Genomic DNA, 20858 nt, shown 5'->3' on the forward strand with positions numbered 1-20858 from the left:
CTTCATGGTGGGTTGGGTCTTAAGTGCCCTACCTCTTGCATCCTATCTCAACTCTCAGGACTTTGTTCTTCTTCCTGCCCATGCTGTACCCCAGCCTACATTCCTGCTGCCTGCTACCAATGCCACTTGTCAACACAAATACAGACTTGAGTTATGAGTTGTCCTCAAGACCAAACATTCACATGACTACTTTGTTAGGGGCAAACAATTCAGCCCTGAATTCAATGTTGAATATGTTTCATGCACCTTCTCATCCTCCCCATAAAGTTGCATCAAACTACGACTTTGATCAGGTTGGTTTTTCTATACCTTACTAAAGGCCTAGAACATGAGGCATTAGATTTTTCTGATAAGGAAAGGAGGAAGGAAAGAGTACTAGATTTAAAAGAGAAATCTGGTCTCAAGCTTAGTTTATCCAAATTCCTAGCAAATCTCAATTTCAGTAAAAAGCTGCACTTCCTTGGTAACAAGGAAAGGTGAGGAAAGCATTATTATATATATATCAGTTTAAAAAATCAGTTATCAAAAATGTTATTGAGTAGGTGAAGTATTAGTTCCCTTTGATATGCATTAGTATGAGCAAACACAGATCCATTTAACTTCAATCACATATGTATTGACTTGGTATTTTATTGGTTTAGAGAATTGCATCAATGTGGGCCTCACTTTTATTGGTTAATGCCTCAGTAAACAAGACTAGTTGTAGTGAATGAAGAGTGGAATTCTCAGATGCATGAGAGGAATACATGGAGTAAGAATTCATTTACTTAAAATTTGATTTAAGTCTTGATAAGGTTTGTTTCTCGAACGTCTTTACTACAGCTAAATTATAAAGTTCTCTAGCTTGTGGTCTCCAGGACTGCAGCTGAAAATTCTCATGGCAGTGCAGAGATATAACCAAGAAACCATGTTTAGGATTTTGAATCAATAGTCAAATAGTGGATCTTATTCTGATTGCCAACATGGGGGAGTTTGAAAAACAGATTTGCTATTAAAAAAAAAAAAAGCAACTGACTGGGGTAGCACAAGCTTTGGGTTTTTCCTATAGCAGCCCATTGAATTGTAGCCTGGGATTCAACAGCAACAGCACCATCTGTGCTGTGCATACAAAATATATGGAAGAGACCTTCACTTTTGTTGAATTGCACATTTCACTCAATCCAGTGTTCATACAGCTGCAGGTACATTGGCACGTGAGCACCTGACCTAATGCATATTCAAGTGGAATGAAGGGCATCCAATGAACATTTCTTCCTCTTAGTGATTCACTGTCTCAGCAAAAGGATAGCTGCTCTAGACACATGTAAACTGCTTCAACGTTCAGTACAGCAGTCAAGTCTTGTGGCTCCTCCTACTCCTTGAGAAGAGGGCTGCCTGTATGATTTGGAAGCTCTGGCAAAAAGCCTGAGCTCATTGATTACAGATCACTGTTAATAAAGAGCATTTGTAATGCAGCAGTGGCGCTACAATCTCCACACGCCAGTTCATGATGGTCCTTCAGTCTCCACAATTAAGTCGTCCAGCAGGCATGCCCCCTGTTGCAGCTGCTCTGTCAATCTCATTTTGCAGTACAAATGATCTTAGACCCAGTGTTTGACATGGGGTTTTAACACCAAAGAAGGCAATTCTGCAACTTCAAATGAGCCTAATTGGCTGTGCGCTCAGGCGTTCACTCAAGCTGCTTCAGTCCATCAGAGAAAGATTTCCAACTAATTGAACAGCTCAGAAGAAAAAGAACCAAGGAAATCACAATGCTCTGAACCAGTGGAGAGGGGTCTTTCTCATGATTAAAAAATAACAACACACCTTCAAAATAATGCGAGGGGAACCAGCCACCTGTCATTCTAGACATAAATCTTCTTGATAAAGACACTTTCAGAGGGAAAAAGCAGTTGCTGATATTAATCAGTTAGCTCCACAGGTACATATGCATTTAAAAAATAACAATAAAAGAGAATAATTTCGCTTAGATAAATGCTTGGTTTGAGTTGGAATGCTTCGAAACAGCAAAAAATGCTTCAAAACATCTCATTTGAGATGTCTTATATGGGTGGCGAATTGCTCACATGTTCTCGAATTGATGGAAGTAGATCCCATGGAAGAAAATATTTGGTCTGGTTTTGAGTGTTCTTTCAATATAATTCATTTCATTTCAATAAATTAATTTTGTAAAATGTAACAACAACAAACAACAACAACAACAACAACAACATAATATCTGGACATCTCATCTTACAGTTGGTAGGGGGTTTTCAGGGAGTGGGGAACAATACACACTCCTGATGCCGCCCCCTGTTGCTGCAACTCACCATACTTATTTCTCCCAAATAACAGAACACCATACTTGGAGCATTTGGAAAAGAAGAAAAATGTTGCCTGGAAGCAATCTATTGCATCTCAATAGTCAAAATGGAGATTCTATAGTGGGAAGCATTTCAGTTCGCAAATTGCATATTTGCAAAGTGGTTTATACTAAATTGCATTCAGTGTTAAAAAAACCAAGTCAGTGGTTATATCCAGTAGCAGACGATGTGCTGGGGTGCTGTTGCTCATGACCTCTGGTTGGTCATGTTGCCGCTGCTTACTGTGAAGTAGGGAGGGAGCGGCTGGGCAACAGCCGGATCAGCATGGTGCAAACTTGGCAGGAGTGGTGGGTTGGTTCTACCACTGCATTTGCACCATGCTGGCCTTGTCACTGCCTTGTCCCTCCCTCTCAGTACACAGCAGTGACATGACAACGGTAGTGCCCCCACTCACCATGTCATCTGCTACTAGTTATACCCACTAGTGGACCTTCCTATGAGTTGAACTCTGCTCATGGGAAATCTGGAACTAACCCACTATATTAGTGGTGGGAAGGTTAATCGTTTCCCCTTGCTTTTGCTTTGTGAAGGATGTTCCTGCTGTACTTTCTGTTTTTATTGCAATGCCATTGGAGCTTTATTTTTTATCTTTTTATTTGGTAACTGATGGGTTTAACTTTGAAGTTTGCCACTTTGTGAATTGTTGTAGTGGAAAAATTAGTTGTATAGGCTTTAAATGACTGAATGGGAAAGTGACTGGGCCAAGCGCTCTCCAATCAGGTCTGATTTTTCAAAAAACATGCAGAGTTATGTGTACAGTTTCCACTGGGACTTGTGTGCAATGAAACAACACAAAGCTTGAAGCACTAAACTTCATTCATGCAATCAGGCATGCTTGCTTAAATGCCACTAATTTCAGTGAGACTTAAAATTGCATAAGCAAGTGCAGCCTTGGTGTTTAATTTGCATACACTAGAAGTATATGCACAGCCACAATGCAGTGTTAAGGTTATAACTGCACTGAGGCTCATTTTGATTAGTACACTGTATTCCATGGCTGACAGTAATACAGGTGGCAAGGTTTCATAAAATAATATGAATGATTTCACTGTGACACATCTAAGTGAATGGAGTTTGTACTGTGTAGTGGCTGTAGGAAAATCCATGATTTTCCTCCATGGAAAATCTCCTTCATTTCCACTGACCACGCCACAGAAGCACTGTGTGTTTCACCGAGCTGCTATACATTTCTACAGTGGGGATAAAACCCCATCTATTCTGATAGAGAAGAAACTAGAAATGAAAGAACATGCTTATTGTAAGGACTCCCTAAAGTGCCCAAGCACCTAATAGGATAAACCTTAACTGTGTGGTAAAGTCTACCACAGGGGTGAAGAACCTCAGATGTGGTTCTGCAAGCCGCATTATCTGGCCCATTATCTGACTCTTCCTGGGTCACATCTATTACCCTCAGGCCACAGCCCATAGAAATTTATCCACGAGGGAATGTAACCATTGGACTGAGAAAGGTTCTCGACTCCTGGTCTAGCACCACAGTTGAATTATGGCCTCCTCACTAAGATGTTACGAAAGAAGGTAAGCTACTGCCCGCTGGGATCTAAAGGGCTGCATTGGGATGTCTACCCATGAAGATGGGCTATTGAGCTCTTCTCCCTTTGATGCATCAGACTACTCAGTAAGCCACTCCTAAAATTCAAGCCTGGCCTCTAAGGCAGTGTGATGTTTGTGACTTGAATAGGAAACTGGAGGGCTGGGGGCCTCCAATGAACCTGCATAAGCACTTGCAAGTGCCATTTGGCCACTGTGTTTTTATAAACCGAAGCAATAAAAAATAAATGGAGCATTTCTAAGATAGGGTCACTTCATGGATACCATCGATACTGGCTCCACATCAGCTGTTTCAGCCCCACCATGTCATGCAACTTCAACCAAGCATTCTGGGGGCAGAAGCGCATGTGTGGAAATGGCATGTGGGGAGCTAATCCATGTGGGGAGCTGGCAAGCATGCAACAGATCAGCAGATGGAGCAGCTGCTCTGCCAAGGCAGTTTCAAGTGTTCCCCATGTGGTAGCACTGAGGAGCGGCCATTGTCTGAGCTTTCAAATTGGAATAGATACAAGTCCTCCAAATTTCTGAATTTAACTGTATCACTGGTACAAAGACCGCCAATTCTTTAAATAACACTATATGAATGTATAGTCCTCTTATTTCTAGCTTCCCTGATCCGTTATCCATGCAGTATTAATAGGAAAAGCATGTGATGACCATCAGGCATTGATCAGCAATTAAATGTTATGACAGCCATACATGTCTGCTCTCCCTTTCCTTCTATTCAGTTTATCTTTATTTATCATCTCTCTTTTGCTAACAATATAGTTTCTATAGCAACAGCCATTGGCTGTCGAAATAATGAAAGCCACAGCAAGATCTCCTGCGGTGAAATCCCTCATGCTGACAAACCCAGCTTCTATTATCTTTGTCCAGTGTTTTTCATTACCTACCAGAATGACCCATTTATCAGGATTTACAAGATATCAACTAATTACTTCTGAAATAAATAGACTAATGGAAACAAGGCCACCGGCTTTTCTTATACCTAAACGCAAAACCTCTGCATGGTGTATATCTGCCTTAAAGCATGAACCAATCATTTGTCTTTTCTTAGTGCCAGAAACTAAATCAATAGATCCATTACAAACAATTGACCATCCTCAATAAAAAAAACAACACACACCTGGTAATCACAGTAGAAGACAGCATGGTATCCTCCAGATGTTGGTGGACTACAACTCCCGCCATCCCTGACCATTAACTCTGAGGCTGATGGGAGTTGTAGTCCAACAACTTCTGAAAGGCACCACATAGGCTTTGCCTGGAGTGGAATAAGAGAACCATTTGCCAGCTGGTAGCCTACCACATTGTATTTGTAAACTAGCTATTTGCATTGACGTATTTTACTGTATGTCAGGATCTGCTCAAAAATCTGTAGGAAGGAGAAGGGTGAGGAAATTCTTCTCACCACTTGACAGGGCGATACAGGAGACATCCAGCTATATGCAGACTTGGCAAATGCTCATATGTATTCACCTTGAAACTACTGCTTTATTACTTCAGAAAAGTGAAGTCATGAAAATCTCCCATTGAATATGCTTCTATGTTTGTGTAACTTGCCGTCTATGAGAAATGACTAGCAGATTCTAAACTGTATAAGCAATTGTCCAGAATAAATAAGTAGGGTAAAAATGGAACGCATTGTAATTTAGTTTCTCTCTTCTTGATCTGGGCAATTTTAGAGCAACTTGCATTCATTTTCAAGAGCTGCGTGTGACAGTGTTGGCAATTACATTGAAAATTAAAAAGGAAATAAACGTGCCCCTTTGGCCACTACTTCTGACAGTTGTTCCACTGACAGACCTTTCAGCTAATTAGCTCCAGCCAATCTCTGTTTAGGAAAGTGTTGTAAATTTCCCCAAGACTATTTGTCTCACATAGAACACCTTGAATTTTGAAGTGACTCCATCCCATATTATAATATGCACTCCTTTATCTTGGTAAATGTGTACACTACACACAGCTTCAATTTGACATATTACAGCTGTGGGAGTGTTTTTTAAAAAAATATGGATGAAAGTTTTATTTTGAAGTAGTGGTGATATTATTCATCATGCTGTAAACGAAATAAAGCATTACATTGTTACCAACTTTAATTAATGCTTGAAAGAGGGTTTTTTTCTCCTACAGCTTTGAGGGCACCTTTGTATTCTGTTATTTTATTTCCTTAATCACTACCATCTATCATTTATTCTTGTTTCATATATACCATCTATCATTTATTCTTGTTTTATATATATATCCTTATGAATGATTTTTGGTGTTTAAAGAATCTAGAACTTTTTATGAGTATTTTCATGGAAGGTTGTCCAGTTTGTATATTTGACTGCAAAATTTATGGTTGCTAGTGGTAGCTTTTATATATCATCCATATAAATGATTTGTTTTCTTGATGCCAAGTAAAATTTAGCCAAGGCTTTGGGTAGGAAACCTTGTTCAGTAAGGTTGAGTGAGCTGTTCAATGAATCTAGAACTTTGTGTTGAAACTTGTACTTTTTTGTACTGCTGTCAATGCCACATTAACTGTCTGGCATTGTCATTTTTCATTCATCTTTTATATTTAGGTCCTCTATTTAACATTTTCCAACATATAAAAATGTAAGCTATATATGCCTTTTAAAATATGGCTGCTGACATAAGAGTCATTTATGTTCAGGGCAGTGTAAGGTAGGGGAATCTGTGAGCACCAGTGTGATGTAGTGGAGAATATTTGCCTGGGATATAGGTAAAGGTAAAGGTACCCCTGCCCATACGGGCCAGTCGTGTCCAACTCTAGGGTTGTGCGCCCATCTCACTTAAGAGGCCAGGGGCCAGCGCTGTCCGGAGACAATTCCGGGTCACGTGGCCAGCGTGACAAAGCTGCTCTGGCGAGCCAGCACCAGCGCAGCACATGGAAACGCCGTTTACCTTCCCGCTATAAAGCGGTACCTATTTATCTACTTGCACTTAAGAGTGCTTTCGAACTGCTAGGTGGGCAGGAGCTGGGACCGAACGACGGGAGCTCACCCCGCTGTGGGGATTCAAACCGCCGACCATACGATTGGCAAGTCCTAGGTGCTGAGGTTTTACCCACAGCGCCACCCGCGCCTGGGATATACCTGGGTCTAAATTCTCACTCCACCCTAAAACATACTGAGGGACCCTGGATAAGTTCTTTAGCATCCAACCTTTAGCATCAAAGGCTCCCTAATGATAAACTGGGATGACCCACGGAAAGACGGGATGTAGTCATGTAGAGTTGGCAAGTTGCAGCTGATACCTTTAAATTCATTGGTGAATTGGGAAAGAAGACAGTGAGGGCTTTCCCCACCCTTTCCCCTAAGGTCCTTTTCAGCTTCCCCACTCTCCACCCTGTTAAGTATAATTGATTTAATTCACACAGAAATGAAAAATGTATGTGTATTAATGAAGGTTTAAAATGGAAAATGTCTAAATGTGTATTGCTAACTTGGGGGGGCGGGTTACACAGTAGCTTTCTAAGTGGAGCTCTTGCTGAATTGATAATTAACTAATTGTTGTTTTCTGCTACCTAACATGTAAGAGTTGTAACCTTAGATCAGGTGACAAAGGTATTGAGTTGCAAGTTCACCATCTGGAAAGGGTGGTGACTGCATAGCCTTGGGCAGGCTGGAATGTGTGTGTGAGAGAGACACTGTTTTGATTTTTTGAGTTATCTTTTATTTATAAGATGCTGAACCTGTGTTGGACAGCACAAGACATTGTTTGGATGTATCATTTGGTGTTTCTGTTTTGTTTTATAGAGGTTTGCCTGTAAAACATTGAATACTATTTTTATGGGTCTAGACAATGCTTCATTTCCAAATGGAGTCAGTTCTTATGCTTCCAGTCACTTCAAGCCGTGCAATATTAATATATGCAGTAGTTATGCAACCCCCTGGACTTGGCATGCCTAAGGCAGGGAGAAAACATAGGTGACCAATGCCTCAATCCCAATTCACCAGGTATAAGGCATGGGTGGCTAACCTGTAATCCTGTAATCCTTCAGATGTTGTTGGGACTACAGTTCCCATGTGTCACAACAACCAAGGCTAATGGTCAAGAATATCCATCCCACTATAGTGTGAATCTCTGGCCACTTTAGCAGGATCTATATGACTATTAAAATAAATAAAGGGCAACACAACTGGATATTTTTGCTTTTTAAAATAAGAACAAAAAGAGGGAAGCAGTTTGCCTCGTCAGCTGTGGGAACAACATCAGTAAAGCACAAATCAAGTCTTGACTGCATTCATGGTCTCTATGTAAAAGACGCTTTTGGACTGTAATTTATTATTCTTATGTTAAAAAAAATAAGGTTTTGTGACAGCTATTACAGACTCCTCTATGTTTCCCTATTGTGGGAGTTTGCCAGTCTCTTATAACAGGCTTATCCTGTTATAAACCTGTTTAATGTATGATTTCCTTTGGTTTTTCAGTTCAAAGCAGCAATGGAGAGTTATTGGTTTGTCTCAGTATTTCCCCTCTGTGAAAGTGCACCTCTCCCTGTCCATATTCCTCTTTCTCATTTTGGGGCTACATTTTGAAGATCAGTCAAAGTTTTTTATACTTACTGTAAGAAGTAGTTTGGCAAAAAGCGCTCTTTCGAAAAACACAAGGCAGTGGCATTTAGCCTGGACAAAAGCTTATTTTGCAAAGAAGTACAAAACTCGATTTGCCGTACAGTTTCATGAAAGGTTTTGCAGGATGGGGTGGGAAGATGGGGTTGTGCAAAATATCCAGTGCTGTATCAAATACAATCAGATGTACAGTGGTACCTCAGGTTAAGAACTTAATTCGGTCCAGAGGTCTGTTCGTAACCTGAAACTGTTCTTAACCTGAAGCACCACTTTAGCTAATGGGGCCTCTTGCTGCCGCCGCGCTACCTGAGCACGATTTCTGTTCTCATCCTGAAGCAAAGTTCTTAACCCGAGGTAATATTTCTTGGTTAGTGGAGTCTGTAACCTGAAGCGTATGTAACCTGAAGCATATGTAACCCGAGGTACCACTGCGCTTCACTTGTTCTCTGTTATTTACTAAGTTGTGGCTGTTCCTTAAGCAAGTTTGTATCTGAATTGTCATAAAATGGGCCTTTCCATGGTAGAATTTGGAGCAAAAATGTGGCGAACAAGACATGTCCAGCATTGGCCCTGACATGGCTCATTCAGCAATACTGTGAATGCGCTGTAATTGCACCTGGCTGCAGTACAGAGTACCTGATTTGAAAACAACTCAGAAAACCCTATCAGTGGAATATAGAAAGGGCCACCATATCCAGTACAATTGTATAATTTGATTTTGGGACCTGGCTCCAGTTTTGTCCAAAATACTTTCTATTGACCCCAGCACAGAACTTGCTTTGTGATTTCTGGTGATGCAGATAAATGAATAGTTTTTGACATGTCTTACAGCTATCTACTAATTACCATTCAGAATGCCTAGACACACCAAGCTTCTAGAGATGAGCTACAAGGATACACAAAACTTCTTGAGCATATGTGATTCCTGTCTGAAGCAAGTGAGGAAGTGTAACTGAGTATATGTGTATACGTACATTCAGGACAGGTCATAGCATGGGAGGAAACAGAACTCACTGGTAGAGCACAGGTTCTGCATGTATAAGGACCCACATTCAAATCCTGACAAATCCATTAATTGTCAGATTCCAAGAGCAGAATTATCCTTGAGATGATCCTAAAACAAAACAAAAATGGCCGAACTGTTTCATTCTTTCACAGTTGCTCTGCATATGTGATTTTCCCCCCGCTGGTCATAAGGTCAAACTATATGCACTGTGGTGGGTAATTAAAATTGCACCCACCATTGCATTATATTGCTGTTTTATTGGCTTACGCCATTGCACTACCCAGTAAGTAAATCCACCTTTCTGTATGTGCAATGCTAATTGGAAGATATATTTTCATTCTGAAATCCAGTTGCTAAGGCTTAAATATTTTCATACCCATTTAAATAGTTGACTTGGTTAATCTCTTAGAGCTCTGATTTATTTGTGGAAACTTCTTCATGCACATTGCATTTTGAAATATTGGCTGTATTGAAGAGTGCAACTTTAAAAGAAAATGGCAATGGGTTATCCTTTCCCTATAAATTTCCTTTCTCTCTCCCCCGCAACTTTGTTCAGAGCATCATGTGAAAGAAAGGGTCTGCATTTGGCATTACAATTTTTCTCAAATCTCCTTGACATTCTTGGGATGATAGGTTCCCAAAGAATACATATTTGCTAGTCTTCCTAATGCCTTTCCCCCCTCAGCAGGGAATTAAGCTGAATAAGGAGCTGTGATTTTTAGTTCTATATATGTTATAAAGGAATAGATAATGATCCTACGCAGAATGCAACATTAAACTGCAGCGGTTATTCAGCTCAGAGATGGAGTGGGTTCCTTTCTGTCTCCTTTATTTATTGCTTCTGAAGAAATCTCCTTAGAAGAATTTTTGGCCCTGCTCCAAAAGAGTACATGCCCACTACCCAGAATCTAAGACCTTGCAGAAATATCCCTTTTAAAAAAGGAAATAAAGCTGGAATATCATTGAGCAGCTGATTAACAGAGATGAGGGAGTCAGGGGCACTACATTCCACCCTCAGTCTCTCATGTCCCTCAGTGACAATTTCGGGTGTTCTTTTAAAAAGGGCTATCAAAACAAAATCACAGCAGCTGGATTGGGGATCTCACATAACTTTGTGACCATTTGCTCAGGCAATTGGCTGTAAGCAGAGCTGGAAGAAAAGCAGAATATTTGCATGCCTTTCCTTCTTTCATATTTTCCTATAATTCACCTTTCTGAGGACCAGAAGTATATTTTTGCTCACACAAACTGTCCCCCCTCATGAATGCACTGTGCCTACCATCTGGCAGTAAGGTTGCATACACTAGTATGTATGCAACTGTGAATAATAAGACAGAGCTTTTTGTTCTATTGCCACATAAATAAAATTACTCTGTTTTGTTAATCACAGTTATATGCACACACCCACACAGCTAAATAAGGGAACTCAGTTAAGGAATACTCTCACTTTTTGAAATAGGGAATAACCAGAGCACAATATTTTACCTCACCACCACCCCCGCCTTTTGACTGTATAAATAACCCTTTGCACTTCAAGGGTCGTTAAATTACGACAGTTTATAATACAATTATAGTCAGCAGGCTGGTCTTTGGGCTGCTTGGTAATTTGCTTGTTAATATATTAGCACAATGCATTGATCAAGTGGCTAATCCAATCACACGCTTCCTATTGATCCGTTATTGAGCACGTTGCCTGTGATCACTTTTTCCCCCTTTTTTGCTTAGGCTCAGTCAATAGCAAATGCCAAATAGGTTCTCTCACACCTAATTAGCTTATGAAATAAGCCAAACATTTTCGTTTGCCCTGAAGGCTGGAATCAATGGAACGCTTTTAGACCTGAATTCAGATGATTTTTTTCATCAACCCACCCCCCCTTTTCTGCCAGGTTCACATTGAAATGAACACTTTTGAAAACTTTCTAATCTGAAGACATCTGAAAAGCAGCTGCCATGTCTGAAATGCTGGAACAGCTGTAAACAATCAATCACAATGGTGAGGAATTCTGGTCTGTACATTGGCATGTGGTCTGTCAGACTCCCAAAAAAATAGAGACATAAAAGATCAAGAGGTCAGAGGTACCCAAGTCAATGAAATAGAACATAGGCTATATTTCATCTAAAAGGGACCTAATCATGCAGAGCTTTATCCTTCAAAATGTTCTCTTTACAGGAAGGATGTTCCATTCTCTTATTTGTTCCTGCTCACAACTAAGAATTGTGGAAGATACGGCTACAGGCACCTCATACTGCTTCTGTCCCATTGATGCTACCTCAGTATTAGGGGATGGAAACATATATTGGAGGCACAGAATTTGTCAGAACATATGCCACAGTTGTGCAAACTGCAGCTATTCCCTGAAGTTCACTGAATGCCCCCCCCAACCCATCCCCTAATATTGCTCCCCCCCTTTCACTTCCTTCAGCAAATTCAAACACAATTTACATGTGGAGGAAAGATTGTCATAAGCACATTCTAAATATGGATGGAAATCGTTACACAGATAAGTGACAAACAGTGGCTAAGATGTAACACAGACTTATTCTTCATTATATGACTAACTGAAATGGCTCACTGTGTGCTTTTTCGGGGATATTTTTAGCAGTGTTCAAAAATGCTTTGCCTTCTTTTTTTGTTAATATCTGCAAAAATGTTTACCTGCTCATGTACACTGCCCTGTCTTGTGCTCCCCACCCCAACTCATTTGGCCTCAGTGACATTACATCATCACATAATCAAAGCTGAGGGGCTACACAGCTTAGTGACATCATCCTGTCCATTGTATGGTCCCTGAGGGTCTCAGATTATCCATATGGCTAAGCTGAAGAAAGAAGAAAGATTATGGTAAGTGAAACAATTGCACTGAACAGGATAAAAAAGTAGATGCTATCACAGTCAAAGCATTTCCCCACCACCACCACCAACTTGCCTGAATTTTGAAATGTGAGAATATTCACCATATCCATAGAATCCCTTAGTATGCCATAAAAATGATCTAGCCATGGATAAAAAATAAACTTTGAAAAAAAGGGGGGAAATGTTTCCAGAAAGAGAAACATATTCTGGTGTTAAATCGCTTTATAAATCACAGAATTCTCATTGGTTTTATACACCAGGCCTGTATGCTATAACTACCATAATGTATGGTGCATACAAGGATACAGAGAAGGTGGATGCTAGGTCTTCCATAATGCTTGGCAGTGGTACAGTTGGAAGCAAGATGGGGAGTGGAAAAAATGATGGTGTATGGGGAGGTTAGGAATGGCAGGGAGACAGCAACAGATTTGACATGCAGATTATGGATGCCTCCACTACGCTGGAGCAATGGGCTCTTACTCATGCAGGGCACAGATAACCCCCTGTTGTGCTAGTGTAGCTCTGAACTGTGGTTCCAGCTGTCCATCTTTCAGGACAATTTTTTCCCCTTTGTGTGCATTCATGGTTTGAATTGATATTTTTCCATTTAGCAAGGGGTCTTCTAGGAGCAGAACAATAACACACTAATAGTAGCCGAGATTAGTTCATTTAAAAAAAGCAAGCAAGCAAAATCTTTAGTTTCCTTGCTTCAGGTTGTTACTTGTCAGAACTATTGTATGCTGCTAAATGACATTTTTTGCTTGAATCAATTTTTCCCCATGAGCTTGCTTAGATTATTAAGATTTCCATTTCCCTTGTTATCACACTTACAGTAACAACTGAATATAAGCCAGTAACCATTTGTGTATGCATTGGTAGACCGGTGAGGTCAAACCATTACTAAAATAATTTGATTACTTGTTTTGCAAAACATACATGTTCAGATGGAAAAAATAAGGATTGTGATGTTTCACGTCAAGTTTTGCCATTTCTTGTTATTCTAGATATTACTCCTAAAAGCACAGGACATTATATAACAGGCTATGAGAAATGCTATTACAAGCAAATAAACAACAATAACAGCTGCTGCTGCTGCTACTACTACTACAAAACAAAAACATTTATGTTGCAAACGTATAGCCACTTACTGGGTGTTTATCTCATTGAACTCAATCCAATCCTATACATGTCTACTCGGAAGCAAGTGCCACTGAATTCACTGGGACTTACTCCCAAGTACGTGGGCATAGCTGTGGTCAGTTGATGAGTTTAATTAAGAGAAAAACAGGACAAGGCCAAGATGATGGTTTCTTCCCCTATCCCCCCCCCCATCCCGTTCCCCTATATGGAAACTGATTGGACTAGTTATTGAATCTTATTTTCAACTGTGTCCTCCACTGAACCTGAAAGATTCTTAGTCAGTCTTTGGAGGTGCTGGGCAGGTGAAACTGGTACCCCATTCTGCCTAATGTTAGGGTGAGTCCTGTAAGCATGTTTACTAAGGGGTCCAACTGCTTTTGGTGGGATTAACTCCCCGGCAAATGCACAAAGGATTGCAGGCGAATTTATGAAATACCTTTGGACTTGAATAATCGAGAAAAATATTTGCAATTATTTTTTAATAGAGTAACTTCTAATACTGAAGATGGCAGGTTATCTTTGAAAAAACCTTTATCCTTCTATGACACAGAGGAGGAATGCCTCTTCTAAGATTATGGGGAAATTTCTAATGCATTTCCAACCACAAAATGTTGACCCCCCCCCAAGCCAATAAAAAAGGCATGTAACCCCTGGAAGGATGCCTGGTGAGATGGAATGTAGCCCTTGGGCTACAAAATATTCCCTCCCTTGCCATCGTTGACAGTGAATCCTTGGCATCTCCAGGCAGGGCTGTGAAAGACTCCTGTCTGAGAGCTTCTGCCAGTCAGAGCAAACAAGCCCTTCCTAAACTGGCACCTTGCAGATGTTGTGCTGCAATTCCCATCAACCCCAGCCTATATGATCAATGGCCAAGGATGATGGGAGTCGTAATACAACCAGAGGACACCAGACTAAGGAAGGCTGCAGCAGACAGCAACTTGAAGGGGGCCAACTTGAATAAAATGGGGGGGGGGCAGGTAAGCAATGCTCCACATAATCAATCACAAGATGTGGCACATGCATACTATTTGAATGGCAATGCTCATCAACTGGGGGGGGGGGACTGGCCCTCTCATATATTTTATGGGGGGGGCGAAGGGACGTCAGGCCCCACAGTAGCCTGACTTGATAAAAAAAAACTGCTCTCCAAATTACTGCTTCAAAGTGCTTCTTGGGCAAAAGGAAATCAGGAAAATTGTTTGGATTTCTAGTTAAGCGACCTGCTTCCATTTTTAAACCACCAGCCTCGACTTCTAACAACTAATTTCAAGCCACACCCTCTGAAAAATGTAACAAGAGGTCATTCTAGCTGGCTGCAAAGCAGGGCATTTTCTCTCTCTCCCCTCCTTGCCCACCCCTCTCCCCTTCCACTCTAGAGGGAAGCTAAAAATGATCACACAATTCTCAGATGTTATTTGCAGAAGGTGGGAAGGAGAGGAATAAAGGGAGGAGGGAGCTCTCAGGGGTACTGAATGCTTGTTGCTCTATTGAGGAGCAGAGGCTGAGCTCTGTGGCAGCTCAAACAGCCTGTGAGGCAAGCGGCCCGGGCAGGGATCCCTGCAGCGTCCCACGTCCCTGCTCAGACTGCCAAGCAGCAGCCCGTCGGTCTGGTCATGGCGAATGCAGCAGCTGACAAAACAACCTGCGCGGCGGCTGCATTTGGAGTCCAGCTGAACGGAAAAGGGAACGCTGTCAATCAATACTCACACATGTACAGTGTGAAACATAATCGCCGGGTGGCTTTTTCTGTTTTCTTTTTTACCAAAGCAGCCATGCTTTATGATTGAAGCTTGTCAATTGCTGTTTACTTTTTTTTTCTGCCCAAAGTGAGGCCAATTGTCTGAAAGACCGGAGGAAGATGCATACATGCATGCAAAAGGAATATCCTTGGTCACTTTGCACCACTGGCCAGTTAGAGCCAGTAAGCATACTCTGCTGTGGGAATTGGCTCTCACACTGCGAAAACTCTCTGGTAAAGGCCAGCGTAAACATTACACTCAGTGCACCATAGAGTAGGGTAACTCTCTAGGGATAAAATATCTGTTATGGACAGTGAAACACCATTCTTGCCTTTGGAAATATCCAAAGTTAAGAGTAAAACGGCTATGTTTTACTCATCCCACAGTAAACACATTACCAGGAGAAATTTCTGAGAGTCCCTCCAACCTCACCTTTCCTCTACTTTCTGCTAACCCTTTCCTACTCCATCCCCATTACTCTTTTTTTCTCCATCTCACAAACTTTGTCCTCTACTAATAATAGTCTGCCCAACATGAGGGGATAGAAGTCTGTTGTTGTTGTTTAGTCGTTTAGTCGTGTCCGACTCTTCGTGACCCCATGGACCAGAGCACACCAGGCACTCCTGTCTTTCCACTGCCTCCCACAGTTTGGTTAAACTTGTGCTGCTGGCTTTGAGAACACTGTCCAACCATCTCGTCCTCTGTCGTCCCCTTCTCCTTGTCTATATTCGATTAAAACCATCCATTTACATTTGCATTTATGCTGGTTGTAAGGCATTCAATAGAAAGAAGATATCAGACCCTTTGTTCTGAAAAGTCCTAACTTTTTCTTTCTTTTCCCCTTTGAATTCAGTCTCTCATGCTGGGTCAGTACTCAAAAAAAGGCAAGGAAGTATTTTCATTTCTTTCTTTCTTTTTTTTAGTGAGGTGAGTTGCATAAAACCTTGTATGGTTAGGCTTTTATGTTGTTCTGGCTTCCATATTTCATGTTAATGTTTATATTATTTTGTAAGTCTCTTTGGGATAGCCAAATACTCATGCACTAAATATTAATAAAATAATGTTTATATGTATTTTCTCTTTTCTGGACCAAACTCACTATTTAAGGCCTGTTTATCTGGATCTTAAAAAGATTCAGGCAATAGCCCTACCCTATTGTCTTAGTACTATTATAACCAGTGTTTTTCTTAGGGGGGGGAGGTGCCAGTGCTGCATACCCCTGAGTACCCCCAGAAAAGAAGCACTGGTTATAACACAAGAACACTGAAAGAGTCCTGCTGAGTGAGCCTGAAGTTGTAGCCACCTCTGGTAGGTGATGTGGGTGGGGCTCCATTGCTCTCCTGGCTTCCCAACCCAGCAGGTTTCCAGCATTTCCTGAGAGAGAGGCAGGGGAGTTCTGCAGTCTGGGGTGTGGGAGAAGGAGTGCTAGTTTGGCTCCATCATACCACAGTCACTGAGCTCTCCACACTTCACACCTCCCCTCCCTCTCTTGGTAAGCAACACCTCACTGGCCACTAGGTCTACCTATTTCAGCAGCCCACAGTGTTTCCTACAGTGACCACAGGGAGGGAAGCCCACAGGGAGAGCATAAAGGCAATAGCTCTCTCCCAGTATTCAGTCACATAGTGTCCATAGCGGAGACTGTAACCTGAAGCATATATAACCTGAATCGTATGTAACCCAAGGTACCACTGTATTTCCCACTGTTTTATATTCTATATTTAGTCTTGTATTTAATGTATAATACTGTGTTTTAGGTATTTTGTTTTCTTCCCTCCTTCTCAAATGGTAATTGACCAAAATAAATAAATACAGTTTATTAAGGGTGCTGGTACTTGTAGATGTTTGAGGTCAGCATGCTTAACGAACTACAGTTCCCAGGATTATTTGGGGGAAACCATGACTGTTAAAGTGCCATAGGAGCACTTTAAATGTACAGTATGGTGTGGATATGGCTTGCAGCCATCAGTGTACTTCTTCCCCTGCACATCTTCCAATGTCAGCATCTTTCAGGGATGCCCTTTTATGTACGACAGCCAGGAAAATTTCCACTTAGATTTGGAGGTACTTGGTCTTGTTCACAGTTTTCTTTTCTTTTTATTATTGGCCACGTGCACTTTTGTTGCATGCAGGCTCTGTTTAGTCAGAAGGTAATTTGAAATGGGCATATACTTAAAATAATTATATGTTAATGACCAATGCTTTCCCTCACAACCGGCTGGAAAACATGGCATTCTTGCTGGGAATGACTTTTTGCTTCTGAAGATTCATTCCAATATACCTACCCAGCTTCTTGGAACTGGTTAGAGCACGTACAAGTTAAAGGTACCATTCTTCACAATTAGTACTTCATAAAAAAATAAAAATCATAGAGATTAGCAGACATCAAAGGGCATGGACCACATCAGCCAGAGATCTTTTGAGCTTATCTGAACATGCCAAACAAATTTCCAGAATTGTTAAGTGCATAAAATTCTTAGATAAGCTTTATGTATGCCATATACTTCAAAACAGCTGACATGAAACTCCACAGTCCTTTGATCAAATACCTTGGAAATATGCCTTAATGCACTGACAGTCTGGGGTAATAATACCTCACTTATTCTAATGTGTAGTTAACTTTCAAAATCATATGCAGATTTCAAAGATAAAAATAGATTTATTTATTTATTTTACCTTTTCTTTTCACTTTGACTAATGCTGAGATACAGGTGCACTACAGTTTGGCATGAGTCAATCCCCCACTAGCAGCTTAGGAAGTGAATGTTCTAATAACTTTGCTCCGTAGAACGTGTGTGCCTCATTTCAGATAAGGTCCTTGCACCATTTCCATTCAAAATCTAGTAGCCTAAGCTGGTGCAGATTTACTTGGAATGTAGTCCCCCTTAGTTCAATGAGATTTACTCACATCTTGAGTGGCATGCATAAAAATGTTTTAAATAAATAAATTTAGTAGACACCTAACTGAAGCAATCACTCCTAAACTATTTACCACCTTGACTGTATTATTTACACTGTATATGCATGGAATATTTCTGGTGGGTGTGGGTGTAAATTGGGAATTGTGTGTTATTTGTATTTTTAGAGACTCAAGAATAAAGTTAAGTGGTGTGGGACTAGAAACTGCTAGGGTAGATCTGGGCAAGCATGTATCCACAGGGCTGGAGCTACTGAACTCATAAGAATGGCTGGATCAGAGCAACTTGTTAAGGGAATGAAAGGTTTTTATGGATGCAGATAGTGTTCAGCTATACGTTTTTGACCTGATTCAGCAAAAGTTCATAGTGTCCAAGACCCTTAAGGTAATAGGGCTTACATTCTTTTATTTATTTATTACAATCATATATGACTTTTACCTCCAAGCTCAAAGTGACATACTTAGTTCTTCCCTCCTCATTTTATCCTCAACTGTGAGGTAAGTTAGGCTAGGAGATGGAAGGTCACCCAGTGATCTTCATGCCAGATCAGGCATGAAGACCCTCCAAATGTTCCTATTTTCCAGGGACATCCCTGATTTAGAGAAGCCATCCCAGTTTCTGATTTGATTCTGGAATGTCTCACTTTTCCTTGAGATGTCCCTATTTTCATTGGAGAAATGTTGGAGGGTATAGAGTTATCTGACCCCTGAGCCGCCTGAAGGCAATCCTGTACAGTCATACCTCGGGTTAAATATGCTTCAGCATTTTTAGGTTACGCTCCACGGTGACCCGGAAGTAACGGAACGTGTTACTTCTGGGTTTTGCCGCTCACGCATGCGCAGACTCTCAAAATGATGTCACGCGCATGCACGGAAGTGGTGAATCACAACCCGCGCAAGCGCAGACGCGGGTTGCATTCGCTTCTAGATGTGAACAGGGCTCCGGAACGGACCCTGTTCGCATCCAGAGGTACCACTGTATAGGGAAGTTTATTTAATGTTTAATATTTTATTATGTTTTTATATATGTTTGAAGCTGCCCAGGGTGGCTGGGGCAACCCAGTAAGATGTGTGAGGTATACATAGGAAGATTGTCATTATGGAATGGGATGTCCCTATTTTCATCAGAGAAATGTTGGAGGGTATGCGCCTCTGCATGGATTCCATGACATATGGGGCTTAAATGTGGTCTCTGCACTTTCCTGCTTTAGTTTTAAGATGTGATTACTGCTGGGAGAACCAGCAGCATCAACTATTCTATAGCAAGTGCAGGTCACAGCTATCATCTACTGCTATGTACAAGGCACTGTGGGGGACGTGGGTGGCGCTGTGGGTTAAACCACAGAGCCTAGGGCTTGCCAATCAGAAGGTTGGTGGTTTGAATCCCCGGGGTGAGCTCCCGTTGCTCAGTCCCTGCTCCTGCCAACCTAGCAGTTCGAAAGCACAAAGTGCAAGTAGATAAATAGGTACCGCTCCGGTGGGAAGGTAAACGGCGTTTCCATGTGCTGCTCTGGTTCGCCAGAAGCGGCTTAGTCATGCTGAATGCCGGCTCTCTCGGCCAATAAAGCGAGATGAACACTGCAACCCCAGAGTCGTCCGTGACTGGACCTAATGGTCAGGGGTCCCTTTACCTTTACCTTTCCAAGGCACTGTGGGTTGCAAACTATGTCTTCAGGCAATTAAACTGAATTGTGGCAATGTACAGAAAATTCATAGCTCTCTTCTCTTTTAGACACACTTAAAGCAGGAGGCTTGAATCTTTCGCTACCCTCTCCCATGGGCTCAGAAAACTTTGATAGCAGTGTTTATTTTTCCTAATGTGATTATAGGATCCAAGCACTTTGGGAAATCTGCTTTTTTTCATTTCACATTCTCCTCCCCCCCCCCCCCCGATTTGTTTCCCTCTAGTTGTTTTAAAAACATAGTATGCTATTTTGAAATAAAGTGTAAATTCAAAATACATTTATTTTGAAATAAATACAAGCAACAAAAAGGAAGAATGTCACAAAACAATTGCTGCTGCTGTGCAACGCTAATAAAGCGTCCAATTTTTTCTATCTCACAGTCTCACAATCTAATAGACATAACACAAAAGGAAAAGGAACTGGGTGGGAGGATGAAAGCAAGCATTGGAGCAGCTGGATGGGGTAAGACTGGTTTTCTTCCTTGCCATGAAGTTCTTCCTTGTAAGCTGGGGGCCAGCCTCCCAGTGGCCCTTGGTGTCCTGGCAGATGACAGAAGCGGAACCAAAGGGAGGCATACTCTATCTGACTCAATAATAAAGACAATACAAGCTAAGGCAACATGGCAAGACAATTAATTAAATGAAGGTGGCAAAGGAAACTCACTGATGCAGTCCTTGGTATATGATGCATAAACTTGTGGGGGCATTTAGTGTAAAGCAGCCTAGCTATTGATAATGTTTGGATGTGTAAGTTATATAGGCAAGTTGCAGTCATTAGCAGAGACCATCTGTATAAGGCCTGCAGGAGAGTAAGGTTTGAGTGAAGTAAGGATTTTAATAAATATTTGCCTATTTTAGCAGAATTCGAAGAAACCTTACCAAGATGTGGAATAATCATTTTATGGCATTCTATGGATGAAGTAATAACAGGGTTAATTGGATTGCGATTTGTGGCTGACAGCTCACCATGAGGACCTGGGTCTTGTCCAGAATTTCCTTTGGAAGG

This window comes from Podarcis tiliguerta (assembly GCF_965153285.1).
Source record: "Podarcis tiliguerta genome assembly, chromosome: 3".
Classification (NCBI taxonomy): domain Eukaryota; kingdom Metazoa; phylum Chordata; class Lepidosauria; order Squamata; family Lacertidae; genus Podarcis; species Podarcis tiliguerta.